General features: G+C 39.1%; 1 pseudogene across 1 annotated transcript; it reads left to right on the forward strand.

Moving 5' to 3' along the window:
- Positions 1–14,163: 14,163 nt before the first annotated feature.
- On the forward strand, positions 14,164–15,475 carry LOC309859297 (mRNA decay activator protein ZFP36L2 pseudogene; annotated as a pseudogene). Its single transcript has one exon. The product of its transcript is annotated as an mRNA decay activator protein ZFP36L2 pseudogene (transcript).
- The last annotated feature ends 277 nt before the right edge of the window (positions 15,476–15,752 follow it).

Here is a 15,752-nt window from a genome sequence, read left to right on the forward strand (position 1 = left end):
TACTTCTTTATTATTTGCCTGGTGCTTAGAACTTGAAGGTAATTCAACAAATGCTTGGGAATAAATTTCCAACTAATATACTTGCTCTTGAAGGGCAAGTAATATTTTACTCATATTTCTTATTCTAGCACCATGCAAGAAGTTAGTAGCTATCCAATAAATATATTAGCTTCAAAAATACTTTTTGTGTATATTCCATACATATCCAGCTCCTCACATCTGCACAAGAGTCAAAATATTAACTTTCTGGATAAATTAATTTATATATAATAGAAAAGGGTTGATTTGATAGGGAAAGGTGAATCTTCTAGTATAGAGAAAATATGAGATGTTCATCCTCCTGACACTGTTCCACTTTTGCTAATTAGTTTAAAAGAAATTTTTGTTATGAAGTAGGCGAGGAGGAAGGAGACCATTTTTCTAGCCACTGTCCTCTGCTTTAGATCTGGATTAGGTTTATGCTAAAACTATAATAACCAAGAAGGCCAACCTGTGTGCCAAAGAGCCTCTAAAGTTAAACAGTGTGGGGTTCTATGTGCTGTAAGAATTTCCAGCACTCTGGACAGCTGCACCTTTCTTCCACATTTTCAAAGTAGAATTTGTACTATGTCCTGCCTGTGCAGAAGACAACCTGGGGGACTGCAGGCAAATTAATTCACAAAGAGCACTAAAATTTGCTACGCATGGCAATTTCATTGTTTCATCGCTCATGTGAATTTAAAGTGTCCATTTGAGAGACACAGTTATAATTAACCTTAAAACAGGACTCTAGGGGCTCCCAGATCTGAGTCAAGGAAAACCATATAGCACTGAGGTTGAGAGAACAATAACACAGCATAAGCTCAGTCACTCACCAGCTGTGTGATCTGCAATAAGGTCCTCAGCTTCACTAAGCATTTATTTCCCAGTCTGAAAAATGGTCATTTATGGCTAAAATTAATTGGAATGGTATAGAAGTTTTCAGACACTTATTACTATAGAACCATCTCCCCTCTCCCATAATTTGAGCAGTAGAGGATGGAGGTGTGCAAATTGTTGCTTTCTCTCCAAATTAAGGTATCAAGCAACCTATTGTAGAACCATTGTATCTAAAAGAACTGCCAAACTTAAGTTTAAAGAACTGACAAGAGCCTATGGGGATACAAAACACCAGCTAGCCCTAACTGCAAGTTGATCATTTACCACTGGCTGGGTGAAACGTCAGACAATGGAGTATTTTTCCCAGGGTACTTCTCCCTTCACCTGTTCTTCCTTTCTTTTGCATGTTTATGGGAGAGGCCAGATGGTTCTATAGAAATAAACGCAATAAAAATATTTAATAGGAAAGCATTTACTGCTTATTTTATGAGTTACTTTTAAGTGTTGAATTAGTTCCATTTGCATTTGTCTTAGAGAACACTGGCCATCACTTCCTTTTTTTAAAAATTTTTTTAAAGATTTTTTATTTATTTATTTGACAGAGAGAGATGACAAGCAGGCAGAGAGGCAGGCAGAGAGAGGGGAGGAAGCAGGCTCCCTGCTGAGCAGAGAGCTGATGCGGGGCTGATCCCAGGACCCTGGGATCATGACCTGAGCCAAAGGCAGCGGCTTAACCCACTGAGCCACCCAGGTGCCCCTGGCCATCACTTCCTTGAGCTTGTTTTATAACAATAGTATTAACATCAATGAATTACAATTTACTATTGTCTAAAGACTTCTATACCATTCTAATTAATTTTAGCCACAAATTACCATTTTTCAGACTGGGAAATACATGCTTAGTGAAGCTGAGGACCTTATTGCAAATCACACAGCTGGTGAGTGACTGAGCTTATGCTGTGTGATTGTTCTCTCAACTTCAGTCCTATATGGTTTTCCTCAACTCAAATCTGGAGGCCGCTAGAGTCCTGTTTTAAGGTTAATTATAACTGATGATGAGTAACAGTGGTTTTCTCACTTTTGAGTTTTAAGAAGCTTTTATTCTTTTTCTTAAAGATTTTATTTATTTATTTGACAGAGAGAAATCACAAGTAGATGGAGAGGCAGGCAGAGAGGAGAGAGAGGGAAGCAGGCTCTCCACTGAGCAGAGAGCCCGATGCGGGACTTGATCCCAGGACTCTGAGATCATGACCTGAGCCGAAGGCAGTGGCTTAACCCACTGAGCCACCCAGGTGCCCCATAAGAAGCTTTTATTCTTAAAAGAGTGGGGAGGTGGGGTGAAGACCCAAATGGATTTTTGTTTATGTGGGTTATAATGATTGGTATTTACACTATTAGAAATTAAAACTTATAGGGTGATGCTTCTGTGGCCTTTTCTTTTCCAGTTTAAAACTAATATTTGACTTTTAAAGAGTTCATAGTGTCTACAGTATAAATATTCAATTCCCTTTTCTTTAAATTCTTAATGATTGATCTCAAAATAATGCCACAATTTAACTAGGATTACAATGCTACAAAAAATGTTCTGTTGCATAAGACAAAAATTATTCACATTTATAAAGCAGAAAGTAAAATAACTTTCATCGTATTTTCATTTTTCATTTACAGTTTTACCCAGTTCCTTCAGAGTAGATTCTTCTAGAAGTCTGAGAACTCACCATGTTCATTTCAATATCTTCAGCATGAGTCAGGGGAATAAGTCTTCTATTTTTTCTTTTAGTCAACAATCCATGGTGCTCCATGTCCATATTATTCAGCATATATTAGGATGGTCCAGGTGCTGGATTTGGTGCCATTACCTCAGAGAGGGAACAGAGAAGGGTCTTCATTTATTCCTTCTCTAATATTCTTCTGTATGTAGAAAGGAGTTTTAGGGCAACTGGGTAGTACACTTGGTTAAGTATCCAACTCTTGGTTTCAGGCTCAGGTCCTGATCTCAGGATCTTGCGTTCTTCATGGAGTCTGCTTAAATCTCTCTCTCCCTCTACCTCTGCCCTTCCTCACTGCTCTGTCTCTCTCTCTCTTTTCTATCAAATAAGTAGATTAATCTTTACCAAAAAAATATTTCTGACCTATATCATTTTCCTCCTCTCTGAAGAACTTCTCTTAACATTTCTTGCTTGGCAGAACTACTGGCAACAAATTCCCTTAATTTTTGTTTGTCTCAGAAAATTTTTATTTCTTGTATACTTTTGAAGGATAATTTTGCTGGAAATAGATTTTTAGGTTGGTGGTTTTTCATGCTTGCTTGCATGGTTTCTGAAGAGAAGTCTGATGTAATTCTTATTCTTGTCCCTCTGTATGTAGGCATTCCTCCTCATCCCCAGCTTCATTCAAGATTTTCTCTTTGTCTTTGATTTTCTGAAGTTTAAATAAAATATGCCTAAATGTATATTTTTTAAATATTTGCCTACTTAGTGTTCTCCAGGTTTCCTGGATCTATGGATTGGTGTATGTCATTTATTTTGGAAAATTCTCAACCATTACTTTAAGTATTTTTTTCTGTTCCTTTCCTTCTTCTCTTTTTGGTATTCTCATTACACATTTGTTCTACATTTTTAAATTGTCCCGCAATTCATGAATACCCTGTTATGTTTCTTTCACTATTTTTTTTCACTTTGCTTTTTAATTTGGGAAATTTCTATTGATGTATCTTTGAGTTCACTGATTCTTTCTTTGGCTATGTCCAGTCCAATTATGAGCCCCTCAAGTTTATTCTGCATTTCTGTAACAGTGTTTCTGATTCCTGCTGTTTTCTTTGGATTCTTTTTCAGAGTGTTTATCTCTCCACTTTTACTTACATATATTTGCATGTTGTCCACTTTTCCCCATGAAGCCCTTATTTTATTAATTATAACTATTTTAAATGTCTAGTTTGATAATTCCAAAATCTCTGCCATATCTGAGTCTGATTCTAATGGCTCTATCTGTTTAGGCTGCTTTGTTTTGTTTTTAGCATGTCTTTTAAATTTTTGTTGAAACCTGGACACAATGTTCTCAGTAAAAGAATCTATGTAAATAAGCCGTGAGCAGAAGGTTTTATGTTTACCTGGCTAGGAGTTGAGCTGTATTTGCTATTTGCTCTAGCTGTAAGTGTTAAAGGTAAAAATTTCATCAGTGTCACTTTTTTTTTTTTAAATCCGTCACAGTCTTTGTGTTTTCCTTGAAATTTCTTAAAATAGGACTAAGGCTTATAGTCTTCTCTTTGTAATCTTTTGTGCAAGAGCATTATTGAGGTGGTGGTAAGGAGTGGGGTGAGAAGTGTTTTATAGTTTCATGATTAGGTCTCTAAGCATGATACGCTCTAGTTCCATCCATGGCCTCAATCTTGTAGTGATCCTATGCCACTGGGCTTTGACATTCGCAAGTGCTTCTCAGCCATTTCCTGTCTCTGCTTAGGTGAGATAGGGGGACTAGAGGAAACTGGAGTTCAATAATTCTCTTCCCCCAGTACTGTCAAGTCTCTGGTAAAACCCAAAGTGGTTGGGTTCTGGTGAAATAGATTTCTTTGAGGGTAGGCTTGTGTTCAGAAGTACAAAATGCTCTCGGCATATTTCAGAATATTTCAGAAAGGCTAATTCTCCTTTCCCCAAAGGAAGCTCCCTGATCCTCATTCAGAGCTCCTGATGGGATTCATAGAGATAACTCATGAAAGTGTTGGGCCCCTAAGACTCCCAGTCCTTATTTTCAACTCTTCATCATTGTGCATATTGATCTTCCAGGAATTTGTTGATTATAATTTAATTTTTCCTACCTTGGTTGACTCCAGCAGCCAGCTTCTCCAGGGCTTTTGTTCCCAGTAAGCTGTGATTCTCTATATTCACCTGTCACCAACTTGGGAGGCATTGGTCAACCTTGTGACACAATTCTTGGATGAATCTAAGAAAAAGTCATTGGTGTTCTATTTATTCAGCTTTATTCTTCTTGGAAGTGATGACTCCCAAGTTGGAAAACAGAAGTCTCATTTAGTTTTCAAGGTATTTTTTCCTCTAAGACAAATAAGAACACACACATTCTTGAATATGTGTACTTTTGATGTACCTATGCCTGGTTTTCCATTACCAAAAGAGTAGAATAACTGAATACTAAGGTATTAAAATTTTCTTTAAAGTTTAATTCCAATGCAGTTAATACACAGTTAATACATTTTAGGTGTATACTTAGTGATTTGACAATTCCATATATTATTCAGTGCTCATCAAAATAGGTGTACTTTTCATGCCCATCACTTATTTCACCCATCCCAACAGCCAATTATCCTATGGCAACCATCTATTTATTCTCTATAGAAGAAAGATTAAAGATTTTGTTTATTTGACAGAGAGCACAAGATAGGGAAGCAGCAGGCAGAGGCAGAAGGGAGAGGGAGAAGCAGGCTCCCTGCCAAGCAAGGAGCACAATGTAGGGATCATGACCTGAGTCAAAGGCAGACATTTAACCAACTGAGCCACCCAGGTGCTCAAGAGTGTGTATATGTATGTATGTATGTATGTATATATATATATATATATATATATATATCTTTTCCCCCCTTTGTTCATTTATATTGTTTCTTAAATTATCATGTACCAGTGAAATCATATGGTATTTATTTCTTTTGGCTGACTTATTTTACTTAGCATTATATACTCTAGACCCATCTATGTTGTTACAAATGGCAATATTTCATTCTTTTTTTTATCCCTGAATAATATGCAATTGTATGTTATACCATGCCTTCTTTATTCATTCATCTACCAAGGCACACTTCCATAATTTTGCTATTATAAATAATGCTCTAATAAACATAGGTGTGCATAGATCCTTTCAAGTTAGGGTTTTCATATTCTTTGGATAAATACCAGAAATGGAATTATAGATCAAAGGTAGTTCTATTTTTAATTTTATAAGGAACCTTCATACTGTCCTCTATAGTGGCTATACGAGTTTACATTCCTCCTAAGAGTAGATGAGAGTACTTTTCTCTCAATATTCTTGCCAACACAATTTCTTATTTTTTGACATTAGGCATTCTGGCAGGTGAGAGGTGTAATTGTGATTTTGATTTGCATTTCCCTGATGATGAATAATGCTGAGCATCTTATCATGTATCTGTTAGCCCTTTGGATGTCATCTTTAGAGAAATGACTGTTCCTGTCTTCTGACCATTTTAAGTTGGATTATTTGGTGTTGAGTTGTGTAGTTCTTTGTATATTTTGGATACTAAGCCTTTATCAGATATGTCATTTGTAAATATCTTTACCTATTCAGTAGGTTATCTTTCAGTTGTATTGTTTCCTTTGTTGTGTAGCAGGTTTTTTTTTTTTTTTATGTAGTCCCAATATTTTATTTTGCTTTTGCTTCCCTTGCCTCAGGAGACATATCTAGAAAAAAAGTTACAATGGCCAATATCAGAGAAATTATTGCCTCTGTTCTCTTCTAGGGTTTTTATGGTTTCAGATCTCACATATATGTCTTTACTCCATTTTGAGTTTATTTTTGTGATGGTGTAAGAAAGTGGTCCAGTTTCATTCTTTTGCCTGTAGTTGTCCAGTTTTCCAAAAACCATTTGTTGAAGAGGCTATCTTTTTCCATTGCATATTGTTGCCTCCTTTGTCATAAATTAATTTACCATATAATTATAGATTTACTTCTAGGCTTTCCATTCTGTTCTATTGATCCTCTCTGTTTTTGTGCCAGTACCATACTATTTTGATGACTACAGCTTTGTAATATAGCTTGAAACTGAAATTGTGTCACCTCCAGCTTTGTTTTATTTATTTATTTATTTATTTCATGATTGCTTTGATTATTTGGGGTCTGTAGGAATTTCAAACAAATTTTAGGTTTGTTTGTTCTAGTTCTGTGAAAAATGTCATTGGCATTGTGATAGGAATTGCATTAAATCTCTAGATTGCTTTGGGTTGTATGGACATTTTAACAATATTTGTTCTTCCAATCCATAAGCATGGAATGACTTCCATTTGTTTCTGTTTTCTTTAATTTCTTTCATTGTTGTTTTATAATTCTCAGTACAGGCCTTTGAACTCCTTGGGTAAGTTTATTCCTAGGTATTTTATTATTTTGGGGCAATTGTAAGTAGGATCGTTTTTTTAGTTTCTCTTTCAATTCATCACCAGTGTATAGAAATGCAGTGGATATCTGTATATTAATTTTTTTTTAATTCTGCAACTTTACTGAGTTTATTTATCTGTTCTAGTAGGATTTTTGTGACATCTTTAGGGTTTCTATATATAGTATCATGTCCTCTGTTAAACGGTAGAAGTTCTATTTCTTCCTCACCAATTATACACCTCTTATTTTTTTGTTCTCTGATTGCTTGTGTATAACTTCCAGTACTATGCTGAATGAGTGGTAAGAATGCACATACTTCTGTTGTTCCTGACCTTAGAGGGAAATTTTTTTGTTTTTCACAAATAGTATGGTACTGGCACATTGAGTATGAGGTAAGTGATGTGTTTTTCATTTGTAGACTTTTTTGAGATATGTTTCCTCTAAACCTACAAGCTTGCTATCATAATTGGATGTATTTTTTCAAATTTTTTTCTGCATCTATTCAATCGATCATATGATTTGTGTTCTTTCTCTTCCATTTTGATCTTCACTCTCTCTCTTTCTCATCTCTCTGTGTCTCTGTCTGTCCCTCTTTTTTTCTTTCTTTTTTTTGTGATGAATCTGGCTAAAGTTTTATCAATTTTGTTGAACTTTTCAAAAAACCATCTCCTGGTTTCATTGATCTGTGCTATTGTTTTGTTTGTTTTCAGTTTCTATTTTGTTTATTTCTGGTCTAATCTTGACAGTTTCCTTTCTTCTACTTGTTTTCAATTGTGTTCCTCTTTTTCTAGATTGTAAAATTGGGTTGTTTATTTGAGATTTTTCTTGCTTCTTGAGGTATGCCTGTATTGCTATAAACTTCCATCTCAGAACATCTTTTGCTGCATCCTAAAGATTTTGGACCACTGTGTTTTCATTTTCTTTGTCTCCCTGTAATTTTTATTTCCTCTTTGATTTCTTGGTTGATTCATTCATTGCTTCATAGCATGTTATTTTACCTTGATATGTCTGTGCTCTTTCTAGATTTTTTTTCTTGTGGTTGATTTCTAGTTTCATAGCATTATGGTCAGGAAATATGCATGGTATAACTGATATTTTTGAATTTGTTGAGACTTATTTTGTGGACTAATATGTGATATATTCTGGAGAATATTATATGTGCACTTGAAAAGAATGTGTATTCTGCTGTTTTAGCATGAAATGTTCTGAGTGTATCTGTTAAATCCACTGGTCCAATGTGTGATTCAATTCCCTGTTTCCATGTTGAATTTCTGTTTGGATGACCTCTCCAGTGATGTAAGTGAGGTGTTAAATCCCTCTTCTATAATCATTTTATTATCAATTACTACCTTTATGTTTGTTATTAATCATATTATGCATTTGTTTATTCTTGTGTTGAGTGCATAAATATTTACATTTGCTATACCTTCTTGTTGGGTTTTCCTCTATATTATCAAGAAGGGCCCTATTTTGTCTCTTATTATCTTCTTTGTTTTATTTTTTAATTTTTTAAAAAGATTTTATTTATTTACTTGACAGACAGGGATTACAAGTAGGCAGGGAGGCAGGCAGAGAGAGAGGAGGAAGCAGGCTCCCTGTGAAGCAGAGAATTCGATGCAGGGCTCAATCCCAGGACCCTGGGATCATAACCTGAGCCGAAGGCAGAGACTTTAACCCACTGAGCCACCCAGGTGCCCCATCATCTTTGTTTTAAAGTCTGTTTTGTTCAATATAAGATTCTCTAATGCAGCTTTCTTTTCAAACTTATTTGCATGATGAGTATTTGCCCATCTTTTACTTTCAATTTGTGTGTATCTTTAGGTATATGAAATGAGTCTCTTGTAGGCAGCATGTAGGTTTTTATTTTTGTTTTATCCATTCCATCACCCTACGTCTTTTGATTGATGCATTTAGTTTATTGATATTCAACATAATTATTTGAAGGTATGTACTTACTGCCATTTTGTTGCTTGGTTCATGGTTCTTTTTATAGATCTTCTTTGTTCCTTTCTTCCTTGTTCACTTCTCTCACAATAATTTACCTCTCTTTAGTGATTTACTTGGATTGTTCTCTCCTTACTTTTTGTATAAATATTACTGTTCTTTGATTTTGCATTACCAAGAGGTTTGTATATAACATCTGCATACAACAGTCTATATTAAGTTGATGTTTGCTTAAGTTTGAACCCATTTTTGTCTCATCTCCCTGTCATGTTTTAGGTATTTAATGCCATACTTTACATCCTTTTCTTTTGTGAGTCCTTTGATTGATTTTTACAAATATGCTTACTTTTACTGCTTTTGTGCTTCCTGCTTTTCTTAACTTACGACCTTTCCTTTCCACTAGAAGAGTTACCTTCAACATTTCTTGTTGGATTGTCTTAGTGTCATGAACTCATTTAATTTTTATATGGGAAATTCTTTATTTCTCCTTCTATTCTGAATGATAGCTCTGCTGGATACACTATTTTAAGTTGCAAGGTGTTTTTTTCTTTTTTCTTTTTTCAGCATTTTGAATATATCATGCCACTCATATCTGGCTTGCAAATTTTCTGCTGAAAAATCAAGCTTGCAGGGGCACCTGGGTGGCTCAGTCATTAAGCATATGCCTTCATCTAAGGTCATGATCTGAGGGTCCTGGGATGGAACCCTGCATCCAGTTCCCTGCTCAGCAAGGAGCCTGTGTCTCTCTCTCCTCCCCACTCCTGCTCCCTCTCATTATCTGTATCTCTCTCAAATAAATAAATAAACTCTTTAAAAATAATCAGGCTGACAACCTAACAGGGTTTTCATTGTATGGTACTGTTTTCTCTTGTTTCTTTAAAATATTCTCTCTTTACTACTACCTTTTAGCAGTTTTAATTACTGTGTGTCTTGGTGTGGACCTCTTTTGGTTGATTTTATTGAGCCATCTCTGTGCCGTCTCATTCTGCATTTCTATTTCCTTCCCCATATTCAGGAAGTTTTCAGCTATTATTTCCTCAAATAAATTTTCTGCCCCCTTTTCTCTCTTCTTCTTCTGGGATCTCTATAATGTCAATGTCATTATGCTTCATGGTGTCACTGGTTTCCCTAAGTCTATTCTCACTTTGCCTAATTTCTTTCTTTCTTTTTTTTTTTCCACCTGTGCAGTTTGCTTATTTTCCATCGCTCTGAGGCCATTAATTCATTCTTCTGCTTCCTCTAGTCTGGTATTTATCCTATCTAGTGTACTTTAAACTCCATTTATTGTGCTCTTCATTTCTGATTGGTTCTTCTTTATCTGTTTGTGAGGGTCTCACTGACGTCCTCCACTCTTTTCTCAAACCCAGTATCTTCATGATCATTACTTTAAATTCTCTATCAGGCATATTACTCATCCCTATTTCATTTAGCTCTCTCGCTGTGATTTTGTCCTCTTCTTTGATATTTTTTCTGTCTCCTCATTTTGTCTAACTATCTATGTATGTTTCCAGATATTAAGAAAGTTAGCTATGTCTCCTTCTCTTGAAAGTAGTGTCCTTATGAAGAAGAGGTCCTGTGGTGCTCTGCAGTGTCCTTTCCCTTGTTCACCAGAACCTGGCATTTCAGGCGTGTTTCCTGTGTGTTGCATGTACCCTGATGTTATGGCTGAGCCATTTTTCCTTTAGTCCAGTTGTCTGTGATGGCTCTCTTTACTTGTTGTGGGAAGGTTTCAGTCCCTGTGGTGTTAGTAGACTAGTCTGGGGCCACCTTGGGCTGAAGTTGAGTCAGCCCAGTTTTTTGTCAGAGAAGTAATAGCACAAAATTGCAGAGTGTTTTCCCTTGAGAAGCTTTCATTGGTGGGTGGGGCTACATTCAGACCAGCTGTTTGCTACCAGCCTACTTCTGGGTTGGGTGGTCTTACTGTTGTGTGTAGTTATCTTTCACTCTCCCTTGGGCAGGACTCAGTATGGAGTGGTGCTGGCTCTTGTCAAGGCTGCTTGCACATTGCCAGTTTTGTGAAACTGCTTTGGTTGGTGTCTGCCAAGAGCGTATTGGAGGAGACAAATCTGCAGTGTGCACAGAAGAAGGATGCATGCTGATTTGCAAGGTCTTCACACTTGTCTTCTAGGGGAGGGTATCTGCAGTCAGAGGCCCACCTGGATGGAGGGAGTGGGGCACACTGTTAATCAAGTTAGGTAGTGAGGTGGCTGTGTGTTTATACTGGGAGACATGGGGACTGAAATGGTGCCTGCCATTTCCTTTGTTCCTGCAGGATTCTGCCAGTGACCTAATCCCTCTAGGACATGCTCTGAGATGAGTAAACAACTTTCTTACCCATATGCCTCACACGTTTTTCAAGCTGCAACTTCTATGCTGTATCTTGTGGAACTATTTGTTCTGTTGTCTCTTTAAGGGTAGGGATTCTTTCCTATGGACCTCCCCCTCTCCCAGAGCCAAGCCCACTGATTTTTTAAAATCCCAGGTTAAAATCCCACTGATTATAAGTACTTACAAAATTTCGCCCCTCTGGTTTTCAAAGCCATATATTATGGTGATTTGTCTTGTCCTTTCAGGTTCCCCAGTGTGAGGGCCTGTTTCTCTTTCCTCTCTTTACCCATGACATCCCTTCTAGCTGCGGATAATCCCAAGGGACTGTTTAGGAACTGTGTCTCTGTCCTTCCTATGCTCTTCCATGTGGCCGCTTTTCTACACTTAGTTTAGTGGGGTTTGTTTTGCCAGTCTTGGAGTCATTTTCTGGGCTATTTACATTGATGCAAGTGTTATTTAGTATTATCTATGGGTTTAGGTGTGCTTAGGGTCCTCCTACTCTTGTTATCTTCCCAGCTATCCCAGGGTATGCTAATTTTTAGATCTAGTATATGCCACCAAACTCAGTGTGCTTCCTCCTGTAGAAAATGAGTTGTTGTTCTGAATCCATGTGAACACTGAGGGGTTGTCAGTCTTTTCAATTTTAGCTGGTGTTGTATGTGTGGTGGTGCCTCATTATTGTGATTTTCATTTGCTCTGATATATTTATTAATGAAGCTTCAACTCCCCTGGTTGACTTGAAATGGCTATTGTCTGAGGGCTTTAAATTGTCTGAGGGCTTATTTTCTGTGTCAATAAGCTGTAATAATTGACATTATTTTTAAATATGAGGATATATTATTATAATAAAAGTGAATATGACTTAGAAAAATCTATCCTAGGGCACCTGGGTGGCTCAGTGGGTTAAAGCCTCTGCCTTCAGCTCAGGTCATGATCCCAGAGTCCTGGGATCGAGCCCCGCATCGGGCTCTCTGCTCAGCAGGGAGCTTGCTTCCTCCTCTCTCTCTGCCTGCCTCTCTGTCTACTTGTGATCTCTGTCTGTCAAATAAATAAATAAAATCTTTAAAAAAAAAAAGAAAAATCTATCCTAGTTTTATAAATTCACTAGTATGGCAAGATTTCCATTTTATTTCATAATAAATGTGTTATCCTGAATGGAATCCAACATTCTACCAAAACAGGCATAAAGCTGCCCAGACACTTAAGTATTCCTGTGAGTCAGTCAGTGTGCAAGATTGAAGTGTCTAGCAGGCAGTTGAACTTGTGTGGCTTCTAGGTGAATCTAACTGCTGCTTCATTTTCCAGGAGTACAGGGGTTCAGAAGTGTCCTTCTCCCAGTGAAACTACTCGTGGCCCAATATCTCAGGGTGCTCACATTTGCTCTTTGGGATTGCAATACCATCCAAATTGGGAGCATTTAAGGTGGAAGTGGAGGGCAAGGTATATCTACTAATTACATAGAGTAATAGCTGGTGGGCCAAGCATGGGGAGAGACTTTGGTTGAGGAAATAGAGTGTACAAACTATATAAGAATACGAAGTGGAGTTGGGAGACAGCTCAAAGATGTACATCTGTGCTCCACTTTAAGTGAAGTGATATTAAATAGGAGCACTGTATGAGATTTGAATTTAGGGCTTAATATTCTTTTTGTTTGGGGAATGATGTGGTCCATATCTGTTAACCCTGATCTGAGTTTCAAAGTTCTGAGTAACAGTGTCTTCCTCCAGGAATCCAGACATTTTCAATTCTAGGAAGTAGTGGTAAATATGGAGTAATATTAGACTTATTCTCCAGAAATCTCTTGCTTGATATTCCACTGCTGACAACATGTCTTTTCTGGTACTGAGATCAACAGCAGGAAGGAGCACTCCATGCATGAGCCTATACTTCTGGGGTTTTAATGGGCTTCAGGAAACTTCTTTGTGAGCAGTAATGAATCAGCTGGAAATAAGAGCTGGAATTAAGACAGATTCTTTACCATTGGCCTGGTGCTGAATGACTTGGATGGACACTTGCTGTGGCAATAATAAGTCTTTAGTGATGCAAACTGGTAACTGCTCAGGACCAAGGGGTCTGAGATTTATAATCATACATCACTGAGTTTTTGAAAGCTTAAAATCAAGCCAATAATTAAAAGATACTGACTCCTAATATTTGTTGTTGAGAGATTTTTGGTTTTGTTTTACTTTCTTTTTAATCAGGGGAAATGATAGTGGGGGGAGAAGGAAAAGAAGGAAACCCTAATGAGCATCAGAGTCATTAATTATTGAAAATATCCTATGGGATTACTCTGACTTACAATTTTGGTTAAAATTGGAGTCAAATCATCACTTTTAAAGTTCAGATTTCTATTTTGGTTGCTTAAGGTTATTCATTAACACTTTAATTAGAAAACTGTGGTAGAGTACACTGTATGATTTAGTTTTAAACCCTCATTCGATCATTTGCCCTATTCTTCATTCTAAAAAAAAGGGAAAATGGGTCTATTGAATATATATTATTTATGATTCATGAGAGCAAGAACTATATCTTCCTTATTTATTGCTGATTTCAAAGCTTAGTACAGTGTCCAACACATACTTAGTTCTCAGTAAATATCAATTAAATGAATTTTTATCTTCCATATTACCTTGCTTCCTAAACCAAATACTAAGAGCTTCACATAACCGCAGCTCTGGTAAGTTTGACACCAGTTTTCCTTGTGGTGTGACATTTATTTTTAGGCACCAACTTACTTATTTAGATTGAAGTTAAAGAAAACAAATGAAATGACAAATGAAAATTACGTGTTGTGGTCCAGCAGTCTGCTAGCTGTCGCGGGCTCCACGCGGGGGGTGGGGGGGTGAGGGGGTGAATGGGTGGGGGGCGGACGGGCCGGGCACCCCCAAGGGGCGGAGGAGAGCTCTTTTTCCTCTGTCCTCTTTCCCCCCACTACGCACTCCCGGGCACCCTCAAACCAGGTCGCGCTGCTTCCCTTTCCCTCTTGCCTCGTCCCCTGGCAAACTTTCGGTCCCTCCCCCGCTGGTCACCCATTATTCTTCGTGGCCGCCCTGAGGGCTCCTCCGGATCTCCCTGCCTGCAATTTGGACCATTACAGGATCCAGAAACATGTCAACCACATTTCTGTCCGCCTTCTACAATATCGACTTCTTGTGCAAGACGGAGAAATCCCTGGCCAACCTCAATCTGAACATGCTGGACAAGAAGGCGGTGGGGACGCAGGTGGTCGCGGCCCCTAGCTCGGGCTTCACGCTGTGCTTTCTCCGATGGCACTGGGCCAGCAACTTGCAGGCGCTCGCCCACCCCGCGCCTAGCCCGGGCAGCTGCTCCCCCAAGTTCCGGGGCGCGGCTAACAGCAGCAGCTGTGGCAGCGGGGCGGAGGGCGGCCGGGTCTCCTATGTCACACTCAAGGAGCCATCATGGGGCGGAGGCACGGCCCTGAAGAACTAGGAGAACAAATTTGGCGGCCAATCGTTCAGCGAGAATGGCGAGTGCAGCCAGCACCTCTTGCACCTGCAGCAGCAGCAGCAGCAGAAGCGGGGCGTAGGCTCCCAGATCAACTCCCAGGCACTACAAGACTGAGCTCTGCTGGCCCTTCTAGGAAAGCGGCACGTGCAAGTATGGTGAGAAGTGCCAGTTCGCGCACTGCTTCTACGGGCTACGCAGCCTGACCCAGCACCCCAAGTACAAGACCGAGCTGTGCCGCACCTTCCACACCATCGGCTTCTGCCCCTACGGGCCGCGCTGCCACTTCATCCACAATGCAGATGAGCGGCGGCCCGCGCCGTGTGGGGGCGCCTCTGGGGACCTGCGCGCCTTAAGCGCGCGGGACACGCTGCACCTGGGCTTCCCGCGGAAGCCGCGGCCCAAGCTGCATCACAGCCTCAGTTTCTCAGGCTTCCCATCGGGCCACCACCAGCCCCCGGGGGGGCCGCGAGTCGCCGCTGCTGCTCAACAGCCCCACGTCGCGCACGCCGCCGCCGCCACCTTCTTGCTCCTCAGCCTCATCCTGCTCCTCTTCTGCTTGGTCCTGCTCCTCTGCCTCCGCAGCCTCCACGCCCTCGGGTGCTGCGACGTGCTGTGGTGCTGTGCCTCGGCGGTGGCTGTGGCCGCAGCGGCGCTGCTGTACAGCACAGGGGGCGCCGAGGATCTGCTAGCGCCCAGAGCCCCAAGCGCGGCCTCCTCTTTGGTCTTGTGCGCCAGCAACAACGCTTGGGAGAATAACTGCTGAATTTTTAGCTGTTTTGAATTGATTTGCACCAGTGCACCACAACTCAATATGAAAAAACCATTTAACTTATTTATTATTTTGTGAAAAGTATACATTGAAATTTTTGTTCATACTGTATTTATCAAGTATGATGAAAAGCAATAGATATATATTCTTTTATTATGTTAAATTATGATTGTCATTATTAATTGGCAGAATGTGGCGTGTATGTTCTTTTCACAATAATATAGGCCTTTTGTAACTTCACTTGGTTATTTTATTGTAAATGAGTAAAAAA

The sequence above is a fragment of the Mustela nivalis genome (genome assembly GCF_964662115.1).
Source record: "Mustela nivalis genome assembly, chromosome: 2".
NCBI lineage: Eukaryota > Metazoa > Chordata > Mammalia > Carnivora > Mustelidae > Mustela > Mustela nivalis.